This window comes from Castor canadensis, chromosome 2 (genome assembly GCF_047511655.1).
Source record: "Castor canadensis chromosome 2, mCasCan1.hap1v2, whole genome shotgun sequence".
Lineage (NCBI taxonomy): Eukaryota > Metazoa > Chordata > Mammalia > Rodentia > Castoridae > Castor > Castor canadensis.
In genome coordinates this window covers 61,424,646-61,438,194 of record NC_133387.1, presented here as the reverse complement: position 1 = coordinate 61,438,194, position 13,549 = coordinate 61,424,646, and the positions used below count along the sequence as shown (strand labels likewise).

General features: G+C 31.6%; 1 protein-coding gene across 6 annotated transcripts in view; it reads left to right on the top strand.

The window, feature by feature from the left end:
- The window catches only part of Cd36 (CD36 molecule (CD36 blood group)), a 76,539-nt gene that overhangs the window by 29,632 nt on the left and 33,358 nt on the right, over positions 1–13,549 (top strand). For 2 of the 6 annotated variants that reach the window (XM_074064882.1, XM_074064881.1), the window contains exons 2-3: positions 575–624; positions 2,170–2,236. The gene's annotated coding sequence lies outside the window, so the exon portion shown is untranslated. Of the gene's footprint in view, positions 1–574; positions 625–2,169; positions 2,237–9,829; positions 9,847–11,405; positions 11,601–13,549 lie in introns of those variants that run through there. The other 4 variants (XM_020178635.2, XM_074064883.1, XM_074064884.1 and 1 more) reach the window with 3 other exon arrangements.

Genomic DNA, 13,549 nt, shown 5'->3' with positions numbered 1-13,549 from the left:
TGTTATATATTATTCCTCTTTAAAGTCTTGCATTTAAGTAATATACCACTTAATCTAACACACAAATGTATTGAAAAAATTAATTTATTTAGAAACACATTTTGCATGTTATTGAAAAAGCATTTGGGAACTTACTCTCATCCTTGGTTTGAACAGCTACTTCAGTGCATTGCGTTGATTTTGCCCTTTCTGGTGTTAGGAATGCTTTCAAATTTTAATAATTGTGTTTACTGTTTTACACATTTGTGCTATGTGTAAACTGTAATGTTCTCTGCACCTCTAATATGTAAGTTCTGTATTTATTTTATCTCCTTGTTAATTCCAACTCTGTGTTTATCACAGTCAATAGCAAAGGTAGAGCTGGTAGCCTCTCCTGAGACAAGACTACTTCAGGGCTCTATTTGCTATACTTTTCTCCTGGGTTTTGGCATTTATGTATTTGTTTTGGTATTTAAGAGTACACCATATTAAAGATTCTCTTGAGAATAAAACAAGCAGTATGACTCAGTTTTTCACAGGACAGTGCTACATTTGATACGTTCAAGATTTCTTTATTTTTCATTCATTTCCATAGAATTCTACAAATCGTCTACTCTTTTTGAATCCTCTAGTTCATCATTTCAGGTAAGCAGTGTTTCTATGGGTAATAATATATTTCATCTCATGGATAGATCAAAGACAAAGAAAGAACTTAGACCATTTTCTTGGAATTAACTACCCTTTGAAAGTCAGTCCCAAGGGTCCCTGTTTAAGGCTCCAATGATCCCTCCCTCCAGTACTGATCCCTCCCTCCATAGAGGAACATTTAGTAAAATTCTTTTGTTTCTAGCAATATATATGATTAGTTGAGAACACTAAATAATGCAAATCAAACTCTTATCATGGAATCATGTTCATGTATGGAGGTCTATAGGAGATAGAAGATTGGCTTGAAGAGTATAAATATTCAGGAGACATGGAGAGGACTGTAATCAGCCAAAAAAAAATAGTACAGTACAACTACTTTAGTACTTTTTACTGATCTACATTTAATGTTTACTTGTGCTTTTGTATATGATTGAATTATATTAATAAATTTTAGAAAAAATTTTTATCAAGATGTCTATTTCTGATGATAACAGACACATAAACACAACTGGTACATGGATTATATAAAATATTAGGCAAAGCTTATGTAGGAGCATGGCATTCATTTGTGTATTGTAATTAGCCAATAAATATCTGTAGAATGAAAGAACTAAAGCCCTTCATAGGAATATTTTCTAATGTAGAATAATTAGATTGTATGTCTGTTTAATACATTTAGATTTTTGTTTAAAACAACTACACCTGTTCTTTGCTACATTGCATGCATTATATCCACTAAACATAAAAAATGTACATCTGGAAAATCACCAGTACTTAAAACTTGATATCAGGTAACTTGACCAGGCAAAGATAAATCTTCTAGCAAAGCATTGAACATACTCAGCTCTCTTTTTCATCTATGCCATAACACTTATAGTTTTGTTTACTTAGCATCCATTTTATAAGTATTTGGGCAACAATTATGTATCAGGCTCTATTTTCAACTGTGAGATATAATGAAGCAACTACCAACATGGTTCACAGTAAATATTTATAGGGAGTTTTATTGTGACCTACTTCCTTGCTACTCATGAATGAACAAATGCAATATAAATTGAACTTTTGGGGAACATCTTCTATCGATAGTATGCAAAAGTGTTCTGGAACTAAACAGAACCATAAAAGATACTCATATGGTATTTTGCATGCTTTATACTTTTATATTTGTTGCATATAGTATATAAAATATAAAAACTAATTTTTATATTTATTGCATATGTTTCTGGAATACTATTTTCTTTTATCTCTCCATTTTAAATAAAGAGAATCACTGGGTAAGCCATGTCTCTTGACCATACTAAAGGAGCTACAATTTAGTTACATATTTTAGATATTTTAAAAACACATGTGATCTGTCATATGTGTTTTGCATAGACTCTCAGGATATCAGTTTATGTACTTTCAACCTAGTTTAGCTGAATCAATACAAAGACATGTTGGCCCACATTAATGAGAACTCCAGAGTTAATACTCTTTAGGCACAGGTGGACCAAACTGCTGCTGGCTACTTCTAATTCTTTCTTTGCTCTTCTTTTTACTTAGGTATCGAGTTTGACCCAGGCCGGCTGTTCTTGAGGTATCAAGAGCCATCCCACAGCAGCACAGGTAGGTGCTTCCTTATTCTTATATGTAGGGGTAGGGTTTGGGATACAGGAGAGATGTAGAAAAATAGCTTGCCAACAGTGTTGAATAAAGGGGCACAGTTTTGTGGTTTTATGGAAAAGTTATATTATTATATTCTGTATTTTGTGAATCAAAGAAAAATATTAAGTAGAACACTGGCATTTTTTTAGAAACAATACCATGTTAATAGTAACACATCAAAATATAGAAACAAGTTTTGACAGTTTGCTTCTATACTTAGTGCTAAAGTGTGCTTCTGGGAGCTATGTGGCTTCTGGAATAGAAGATGCTCTTTACCATGTTAAAAATCTAAGGAGGTTAAATTTTGAGGAAATGTTATCTTTCTTTTCTCTAGGAAACTTTGAAGTACATTAACATATCCGTTAAAGAGTATAATTTATTCAGTTGAGATGTCTGAACTTAGATTTATTGGTTGTGCTTCATCTTTACACATTAAAGCAAATTCCTGAAAACACATCTTTAACATTCACATATTGAATTCTTCTAAAATAGAAATTTTCCAGTTTTAGCTTTACTTTTATTCACCTAGGATTGCATGAAGATTGAAAATTAATATATTCAATGATAGTCATTGTAAAATGGAGAGAAAAGGGTTTTCCAAATGATTACTTTGCACCAAAATACTTTAAAAAAATCACCACAGTATTTTCTCCTAGAAGTGACATGGCATATAAGCCAGAATATTTCAGTAAAGAACACAATTTGATTTAATCTTTACTTTTTGAATATTAATCATTTGAAGAATTTAAATCTTTTTTCAGTACATACCGTAGTAAATACAAGGTTAAGAAAATATGTGGCATAAGAAAGTTCAATTTTGACTAAGATATTTTTATATTTAGTATTTCATTATTGTGTGTCACTTTAAAACAGAAACATCTGTTAAGTGGATAAAACAAACATATCCATAAAAAGAGTCTAGGAGCACATGGAGTCATGGTTTCTTTTAATTCAGGAATTTTTGTTTTTGTATGTGGAGATGCATTGTTAATTTTAATGCAATTCCAAATTTATATTTGTAAATTTCATTTTTTTAATGAAATTATGATAGAACTGAGACAACACATAGTCAGAAACGAACAAGAGCCCAATGAATGTATGGTAACTAATGGAAAAAAATAAGGAAAACTAGAAGGTTGTGAAAGAGGAAAATCTATACTGAAAGCTTACTATAAAACAATCTTTTACTTAGTGGCTTTCAATTTGGGATTTCATAAAATATGGTTTTCACGGATTTATTCTACCTCATATTTTTAACTCACTCTTGTCTTCTTTCCTCCAACATGCTGCAATTACACAATTATCTCCAAGGAATTATTGAAAATGAGAGGAAAAACAGACCTAGCACTAATTTTGGATCACACCCAGAAAATATTTTTAGTAATTAGAATATGTGGAGGATGCTGCTCCAAGTCTTATAAATACAGCTTGGGAAAATAAATGCTATCCTTAGGATATTCACTCTGAACACTAAAGCTCTATGTTGTTAACCAGAGGAGTGTTGCAGAGTACAATAAAACATACAACAAGCATCTCATGTCACATTTATACCTTTACCCAGTAACAGGAGGTATTGCTAACCTCAATTGAGAGCCCGTGGGCTCCAAAAGCTGATGAAAACATAAATGTGTTGTAGAAGTCTCTGAGGACCTCAATGCTTATCAAGCAATGTACAAGTTGCAGGACTAGTAGAGTCATTTGAAGGTGACATTCCATAGCAATTAAGATTCCATAATCTACTATTGTTTGCTTAAATCACAACCCCAGAACAGAAGGGAGCAAAGTTACATTCATGAATCTGAAAGGGAATAGTCACCATAAACGTGTGGAGTCCTTGGATGGTTGTTGGAGAACAATGAGGTTCATAGACACTCTTATAAAGACAGGGTTCATGATAGTTAAACCTAACTTGAGATTAGAAGAACTAAAGAGTCTTTCTATGCAACCCACAAGGTAAAGGACTTTAGCTATTGCCATTGCTTCATAACGTGAAGCAAACTTTAAGGCTGCTACTCAAGAGTCAGGGCTAAAATGAAGTTTGATAGGTAAGTCAAACTTCTCTATTACTCAAAATTTAAGTGTGAACATTCCAAAGTGAAGGTTTTACTCTGTCCATGTTCCACAAGTTTGTAATTTCTTTTATCCAGCCAGGTAACCAGCTATCATAAAGACATGTACAGGACAATTGAAGGATTCAGTGTTTTAGAATGGTTGTGAATTTACAAGGATCTGTCATATGCATTATAGAATGGCAGCCTGCCACCTTTTATTCTAACTGGGTTTTAGTGTTTCCTAGAATATGTTCATGAAAATTTTATATAAACAAAGGAATTTAAATATTCTATAATGTTTCAGAAAAACATTTGCTTTGGGAAGTTTTATCATATATATGGTAAACACATTGTGCATGTGTATAAATATATATAGATATATACCTGTGAGTCTATATGTGTATATACCAATAATATATAGAACATATACTTGCTTATTTTATATATTTTGCGAAGTATTTCATGACACCATGTTACAACTGACAAATACATTTAGAGTAACATGCTCCTAATTTTAATGCTATGAATGCTTGAATACCTTAAGAATGTGTTTCAAGGTATTCCTAGGGTTTGGTTTGAAAAGTTGCATTACAAGAACTTGGAAAATGAGGTTTTGATTTCACTATGGAGTTTCACAAGAGTTCCTTTAAAACTATTAGCAGAAGCTGCTGTGTCACTCAAATGGCAGGGTTTATGTCAAATGGTTCTTTGAACTCTTAAGGCAAGAGGATCATATTTCCCCATTCAAAAAACAATTGCATCAAAGATGCATTGTTTTCTGTGTGGTATTTTTTGAAATAAATTATTGTTATATAACTTACTTCTTAGAATCTTCCTGCCCACTGCTTTACAAGTAAGTGTGCTCCTTCCTGTGTCCCTGGAAACAGTGTGTGCCTGAATATGTATTCACCCTTTCATGATACTTCAACTTTGTTACTGATTAAGCAGAAAAAAATTGTGACTCTATTTTAGCAGTTTAATACATATTTTGTACAAGTCCAGGGCCAAAAGAGGCTAACTGATTTTTCTATCCTATTAGTTGATTAACTTTACTTTTAAGACCCCACTGTAGGGACTGGATTTCTAGGCTTGGTCTGCTATAATATTTCCCAGCATTAAAATTGTTTATACTCTCAATTGCAATAAAATTTTTGTCTGCCCTATAACATTTCAAATTAATAAATTGAGTAATTTTTTCTTAATCCTTTCTATTTCATACTTATCAACCAGTGGTATCTATTATTGATTGTTTTCCTTGCTACTTCAGCATATCATACTTTGAGACCTAGTTATAATTTTACCTGAATATTTTTGTTCTTTTCCTCTAATAATGTCTCATCTGCTATGTGAGCATGCTCTTCCTAACAAATTATGTTCATCATAATTTTTCCTTGGGTTTCTTAGCATAATTTAAATTTTGACTTCATGTTTTTTTTCCTGTCCTTAGAAAGGTAAGTCATGTTTACACTTTTCACATAAGGATAAGATTTGCCAACAGTGTTAGATGGTATTTGAGATTTACATGTTGATCTGGCCTTGCATATATGAGAACTATTCACAGCCACAGAGGTGTTCTCTGTTTAATCTCACTTTTATACACAGCTCCTCTCATGGCTTCTGTTAAGCATATAGGTAAGATTATTTTATATTTTTAGTGCAATGTTTCTGTTACCCTGTCTCCTGATTCATTGGTCCATGTGGTTTAAGACTAAACTTTATCTTAATATTCTGCACTTTATCTTTAAGAATGTCCTTGAAATTTTCCTTTAAAATTGACATTAGTAATCTCCATTTTAATCTATCAACACTTTACTGGTATTACACTATACTCTTGTGCAGTTTAATATTCTTTAAAAATTTTATACATATATATTTATTCATACATGTGAACTTTTTCCTCACCATATAAAGCAAGTATAAAATGCCTTTATTTTATTGCTCCTGAAAAATGAGCAAGCTAACAATTGGAAAGCTAGATGTATGTTTATATATTATACACATACAAATATGTGTGTATACATGCACTAATATGGAGTAATGAAGAAATCTCCATTGTCACTCTCTCAGGGTTAAAGTGATAAGTTTTCCTTAGTTTTCCATTGGTTACTAATGTTTTGAAGCTGGTTACCTATAGCTCACACCTGTAATTCTAGTCACTTGGGAGGCTGAGATCAGGAGGATTGAGTTCGGAAGCCAGTCTGGGTAAATAGTTTTCAAGACCCCATCTCCAAAGTAACCAGAGCAAAATGGACTGGAGGTGTAGGCCAAGTGATAAAGTGCTTGCTTTGCAAATGTGAAGCCCTGAGTTCAAACACCAGTCCCACCAAAAAAAAAAAAAAAAAAAAAAACCTACAAAACTAATCTTTTGAGATAATTTACATGTCATTAGAATGAATTTTTTTTCTTACTTAATCTCAAGATGATTCTGTCTAATGCTATCTAAGTGTATGTTCACTGTTGGTCATGTTCAAATGTAACTGTCCTCTTAATGTAATATTTTGTTATTTAAATTTTTATTTACTTTACATAAACATTTTGAAAAGAATATGCAAAACCAGGGCAGTTAATTCAGTCAGTCTTCCTGGGTTTTAACCCTGTTTTGTCAAATACCAGCTGTGTGACCTCAGTGATCTAAAAAGCCTAGTAAAGTAGTATGATTGATCAATAGAGAAATACATGTGAACTACTTAGCTCAACATCTGTCAGATAGTAAGCTCCCAATATGTGTTAACTTCAATATCATCATCTTCCTAATTTATGAGCCTTTGCTTACTCACACAATATAGAATTATGATAAAAGTTATACTGAAATGTTCCCTTTCATTTGCTGAACTAAAAGAGATAAAAATGACTTAAATTCTAAGAAAATGCTATCTGCTATTTTCAACTACCAACATTTTATATTTTCATATAACAGTACATTTTTTAGTTTAAAATCTACCATCTGATTTAATCTTCATTTTGTGGGTAGAGGTAGATTGTGGTTTTCCTCAATGAAAAGAGAGTCAGCAGGAATGCAATGAATAAGTCTTGCTTAGTTTCAAATCCTGTTGTGAACAGGGTTACAACTTGGGTCATGTGATCCCTCTTTTAGAGCTCTTATAATGCATCTTTTCAAATATGTCTCAATGTTTGTGTTACTCAACTTATTCTCTTCCTCTTTTACTTCACATGATAAATTCCATGAGTCACCTTATCTAAAATGCTGTTATAAAGAGTTCTTAAAAACTATAAGCTTGCTAGGAGAAAGCATATTATTTTTCATATTCTCAAAGTGAAGAATGACATTAAAATCATGGCACAACTTTAAAAGAAAATGATTGAAAGTTAACGGAATAAAGTAAAACTTTTGTAATTTCAATTCACAGTAAAAATTTTAAAATTTCCAATTTAAAACTATCAAATGTCAGAAGACTGATTGTTTCCTTAGATATTAATAAGGAAAAGATAAACCAACCTCTGGAAAAAAAAGATGAAAAAGGATGTTATCAAAAATGTTTTGAAATAAAAATGGATATTAAACTTCAAAAATGGGTTAAACTTCACTCAAGTATTTATAACAACAGCATGAAGTGCCAACATACTTACTAAAGTCTTAATGCTCAGTATAAACCAATGTGGATGATTTATGAAGCCTGGCATTCTCAAACATTGCTGTGTACTTGGAATGCAGTAAAACTATCTCTACCAAAAAAATACTTTGTTCCAGGAAATTCACTCCCCACTTTTTACTGGTGTTCTAACAAAAGCATGTAGAGCTATATGTGTGAGAAATTTTGCACCAATTTTTTAAGAGCAATGAACGAGACAAAACAGTGTTCATAAATATGGAACTAGCTTTTCAAAAGATGATATTCATTATGAAGTATTGTGCTATAGAAAAAGAATTCTATTCATATATTGGAATACCTCTATGGCATATAATGAGAAAAAAGGCAAGTTGCAGAAAGCATGATGCAGTGTATGTTTTATGCCATATACATATGTGTATATGTTTAAAATCATTAAGTTACTGGGAGTGGGTAACATTGATGACTTCGACAAATAGAATCAAGGTTAAAGGTGATTTCTCATTGTATACCTTTATGATTTTTAATCATTTTTACTTGCCTTATTTTATAATTTTTCTAAAAGGAAATTTTGCTTATTAATGATAACTGTAGCAATTATTCACTAAGCAAAAATTATGTTAGACTCTGGGCTAAGTACTTCACATCATTCTTAATCTTTACAACAATTTTGTGAAGTAGTTATTGCCACTGTGGCAAAGTGAGGTGAAGGTGAAGTAGTTAGCAACAAGTCACACTTGGGCAGTAATGAATACCAAATTCAAATAGGGGCCGATTCACATTCTTAGTAGATGTCTTACTCCAAATCAACTATTGCATATTCATGGCATAAATAACACAGCATGACAACATCTTCTTTCCATTCATTTTCCTTTTAAAGTATTATTACAATAACCACTGTGCATATTTATTCATTCAACTGATTACCAGCTATAATCTTGTTTTGTGCTGTGGGGATTCAGAAGTGAGCTAAACAGAAGTGTCTGCTTCCTCACAGACCCAACATCCTAGCAGGTGCAGAGGCAAAACAAAAATCATAAGTCACTTGTAGAGTCTGTCTGGATCTCCGGAAAACAATGCAGAGAAGAAAAAAGGGAGAAAGAGGTGTTCAGAAAGGGAGTGATGGGAAGGAGGGCATTGATCTAGTGGCCAGTAGGCAACAGGCTCTTGTCAAATGCTGCACACCATTCACTTCATTTAGCTCTTACTCCCACTCTCTTATTTAGTTGTATTCATTTTTTGATTAAGAAAATAAGAACAGTGAATATGTCAGCTTGATTGGGGTAATCATTTCACAATCCATACATACATTAAAACATTACTCATTCTGAATTTGTGTTAATTACATCTCGATAAGCTAAAAAAAAAAAAGAAAAAGAAACAAAGAGTGAGTGGTTATATAGCTCCTTATCCTCACTCAATATTACTTGTACCTGTAAGCATCAGGATTTAAATTTATATCTGACTTCTAACTCTATGTGTTCTCTCATTTAAAAAAAGACTTTCCAAAGAATTGTGCCTAACCCAACTGAAGTGTATAAAAGTTTTCTGTCCTTCTAATAAGTTTATAAAGAGGTACAATGGATTTGCATAATGCAAAGTGCACCCTTACATAAGACACGTTTCTGTAAAATATGGTGAATGTATGATCTTTAAAAATGAAAACCCAACATTATTTGCTCTAAAATGGGAACAGCATTTAGTTGTCATATTGTTCCAAGTGTACATTCTCCTCAGACTCCTTGGTTGTGTATTCGATTCAGCTGTGTGCTTTATGAGTTCTGAATGCTAAGCTACTCAGGAACTGTTGTCTATGGGATTGAACACTTAACAGTTGCCTCTGGGAATGTGAATTTGATTCTTTGGCTTGCTCGAGAGAATGTGTGACATTTTCCTCTCTAGAGACAGTCTGAAGATTTGGACGGCACTAGGCTGCTGATTAAATAATGATCCAAGTAAGTTCAGTGTCCATTTAGAAATCTATTTTTCTGAAATCTATTTTTCTAACACTGCTCATGCTTTCATTGTAATTGACATGACTGACTGTCATGTTAGTGTGTTTAAAATAAACTCTTTAAAATAAATTTTATCTGCTCTTGAAGAGGTGACCTGTTTCTAAGTTGTAATAGTGGTGTGTGTGTATGCACGAAAATTAAGTTTGAGAAGAATGTATTTGTATCTAAGGGTCTTTAAGCATACAATGCATATCTAAACATAGATATTCTTAATTAAAATATGTATATCCTTTATACTACTTGTTAATATCACACAACCAAGGTAAAAGTGACAGTCTTAAAGAAATTGCCTTAAGTTTCCTGAAATCTGTTAGTAATTCTTTTAAAGTAAAAAGGACAAATCATATTGAGATTGTATAAGTCTGTTTCTACTTTATCTTAAGTGCTCTGAAATTTGAAAAATAAAATCATAATGTACCTAAAGTATTTCTATGACTTATTATTAATTTTTAAATAAATGTGTCTATAAAATCACCCTGGAAAAAACAGCAATGTGTGAGGCAAAAAGGGTGTTTGGGGCTTCTTTCCAGTTCTGTCTGCATATAAATTAGAGGATTCATTGAATGTCTAAATGCTTAGGAGAGACAGCACAAGCAATCCAGTGACAAGGACCAGTTTAACTATGATCTAATGAGCTAAATATATGTCTTTCCATTACTCTTAGGTTGCTTTATTTCAGGAGTAACTTGGAGACATTTATCCAGCTAGCCTATCAGAGAGATGACAGTTTAACCTTTTGAAGATTTTTGCCTGTGTAATTTCTTTTGAAGAATGGGGTCTTAACATTGAAGGTCCTTTTTTCTTCAAAATAGAAGACCTTCTGTTTTGATTAGACATCATAATTATTTTTCTCAAGTGTCTGTTGTATATATACTGCTTACACTAAATGATCATCCTCAATAGTAATTCAATTTAAACATTATTTGTCATATTTTGACTGAAAACATTTACGTGATTTTTTTGTGTAGAAGGCTTTTTCTGGGCTTAGAAAATTTCTGTAAAACTAGCAGAAAACGATAAGCAGTTAAGAACTTCCAGCTAAAACAATAGGCTATTTCCTTTTTGCAAATCTGTTTTTCATTTTAGGTGAATGAGAGAGTTTTCAGTTGTTTACAAAATTAAGTCTCAAAGTACTTCACGTTTACGCTGTACAGTACAGAAAAGTACCCTTTAAACTTCATGAAATGAGTTTTGCAAGCTCATTCATGACAATGTATGATTATGCATGATTTGTCCTTTCTATCCCAGTTTCAGTTCAACATCTGGAATAATGATTGTGTTCTAAAACAGCATATATTAGGGATGGTTCAATAAGTCAGTTCCTTTTGTTTCTCTGGCCTCTGCCTTACTTGGATGGGAAAATGGCCAAAAAAAAAAAAAAAAAAAGTTTTGCTGAGTATCTCAGATATAGGTAATGGGTCTTCAACAAAAATAGACCCTTATGAGCCATACTAGAAGTGTTGTGTGTGTGGGTTTCTTTCTCTCTTCTTTTTTTTCAGTTCCTCTGGCAACAAACCACACACACACTGGGATCTGACGTTGTATTTTTTTAAGCATATTTAAACTCTCACACACATATGTAATGAAGATTTCAGGATAGGATTTTTCTGCAGCATTTCATTTGATCCTATTAAGAATTGTCTGTTCAAGTGTTTGGAATGTTTAATTGAAAATTTCTCCTTAACTTTTTAAAGGTAAGTCATATGATTTTTCTTTAAATAAAAAATAAATCAAGATTTTCCATTTCCCACATGATGGGAGATAACACTTCTCTATATACTCCTTAGAAGTTACATAACAAGGACAGTGAAGCGTAGTAACTGCTTTTTAAAAATGTTTAGGTTTTATTTTAAAGTAGGTTTGTGTTGTTCCCAGTCTTGCTACATTTTATACTTAAATAGTATTAAATTTGTGTTTGATGGCCAATGATATTTATTTTTTGATGCTTAATCTCATGTTTACCTGTAAATATTTATTTATTGATATTGAAAATGATTTTCAATGCAATTTAGATTATAGTGAAGCGTTCCTTTTGCACTGAGGCTAGTCATACATAATATTTAATTATGATGAAGAACGTTATAAATGATCAAAACATGAGATTAATTTTTATAGATGACTTGAAACTATGTCAACATTCTCTCTAGTATGCAATTGTTAACTACTTCTTGCTTTACAGAGTCATTAGCTTGTTTAATTTTCAATCTGAATTGCACAAGTTATGGTGAACATGATTTTTTTGTATGATAAAATGCATATTTTGGATACGTATTTAAAGATATTATACTTGCTACCAGGAATGGTAAAATATATTTATTTTAAGCAGTGATCTAAAATTTAATTCATGTAAATAAATGTAAAATTTAGTACAAAATAAAAATAAACCAAAATTAATATCTTTGGAAATTCAGGAAGATTATTACAAATATTAGTGAATTATTCTCTTTATTGGTGATACTAATTTAAGTAAGGGACAACTCATTCTGGTGAAATGAAGTAAAAATACTCAATTAATTACATTATCTTTATAAATAACTGTAAATGGAATGAATTCTCTACAGTAAATTTGAAACAGTTTCTGAAGGTGTCAAATAAGGTATCAAAAGATGGTTGGTGAAGATTTTTAGGACCTTTTGGTCCTTCTGTGGTTTCAAATTAGTGAAGTCTCTGGCATTGAAAGAAAATATTTACTTTAAATACTGCTGTATAGGGAAACCAAAATAAAATATCCAAAAATTTTTGTTATGTGCAAAATGCAGTGGTTCTTTGGAGTTTATGAAAAAAAATGGAGAGATCTTTTAATTTACAAAAATTAGAATAATAAACCAAATACAGAACCATCAGATAACAGGTTAGCCTGCAAGAAATATTAAAAATTACCATGGGAGAAGTACTTGTACATAGTGTACTGAAATTTTTGGAATTTGCCTTAGAGCTCATAGTTACTGCCTATGTTTTCAATGAAAATTTTGGCTGTGTTCACTCAGATTCACCTGAATTTTGTGCATGTGTTTTGCTTTGTATTTCTTGAAGGAACTAACTCTGTATCTATTTCGGATTTAATCACAAGACATTAGTTCACTGGCCCAAGATATTACTAATCTTTCATGTAGCATTGCTCAAGGGTAGTATCCACCTTTCCACTTGCGTGATATTTTATTTTCATGTGGGTATATACGTGTTTGTGTGTGTGTGTGTGTAGTGTATATTTCATTCAATTTTATTGTATTTTGCAAATAATAATTCCTATTTTTGTAAAATATATACATTTATTAGTTTTTTAAGAAATTATCACTTGGACAACATGAAAGAATGGTTTGATATTATATCATGCTTGCATAAAATAATGTTTCATAACATTTTAAAATAGAAATAACAGTTTCTATAATGGGAATTTTTAAACATTATCTCATTTAGATTATTTAACAATTATAAGTTTATTTGGTATGTAATAAATTCAGAGAAAATTGAATCATAGAAGTTGTATATGAAGACTCAGAATTGAGTCCATATTTCCTATCTTTGGGCCCAAACTCTTAGCCACTATAAACCTTGTGGTATGTTTCTTTCCATTTATAGTAGAATTTGGGACAGGAGGGAAAAAGGTAATATTATTCCTACCTAGGGTTCAGTGATTATCAAT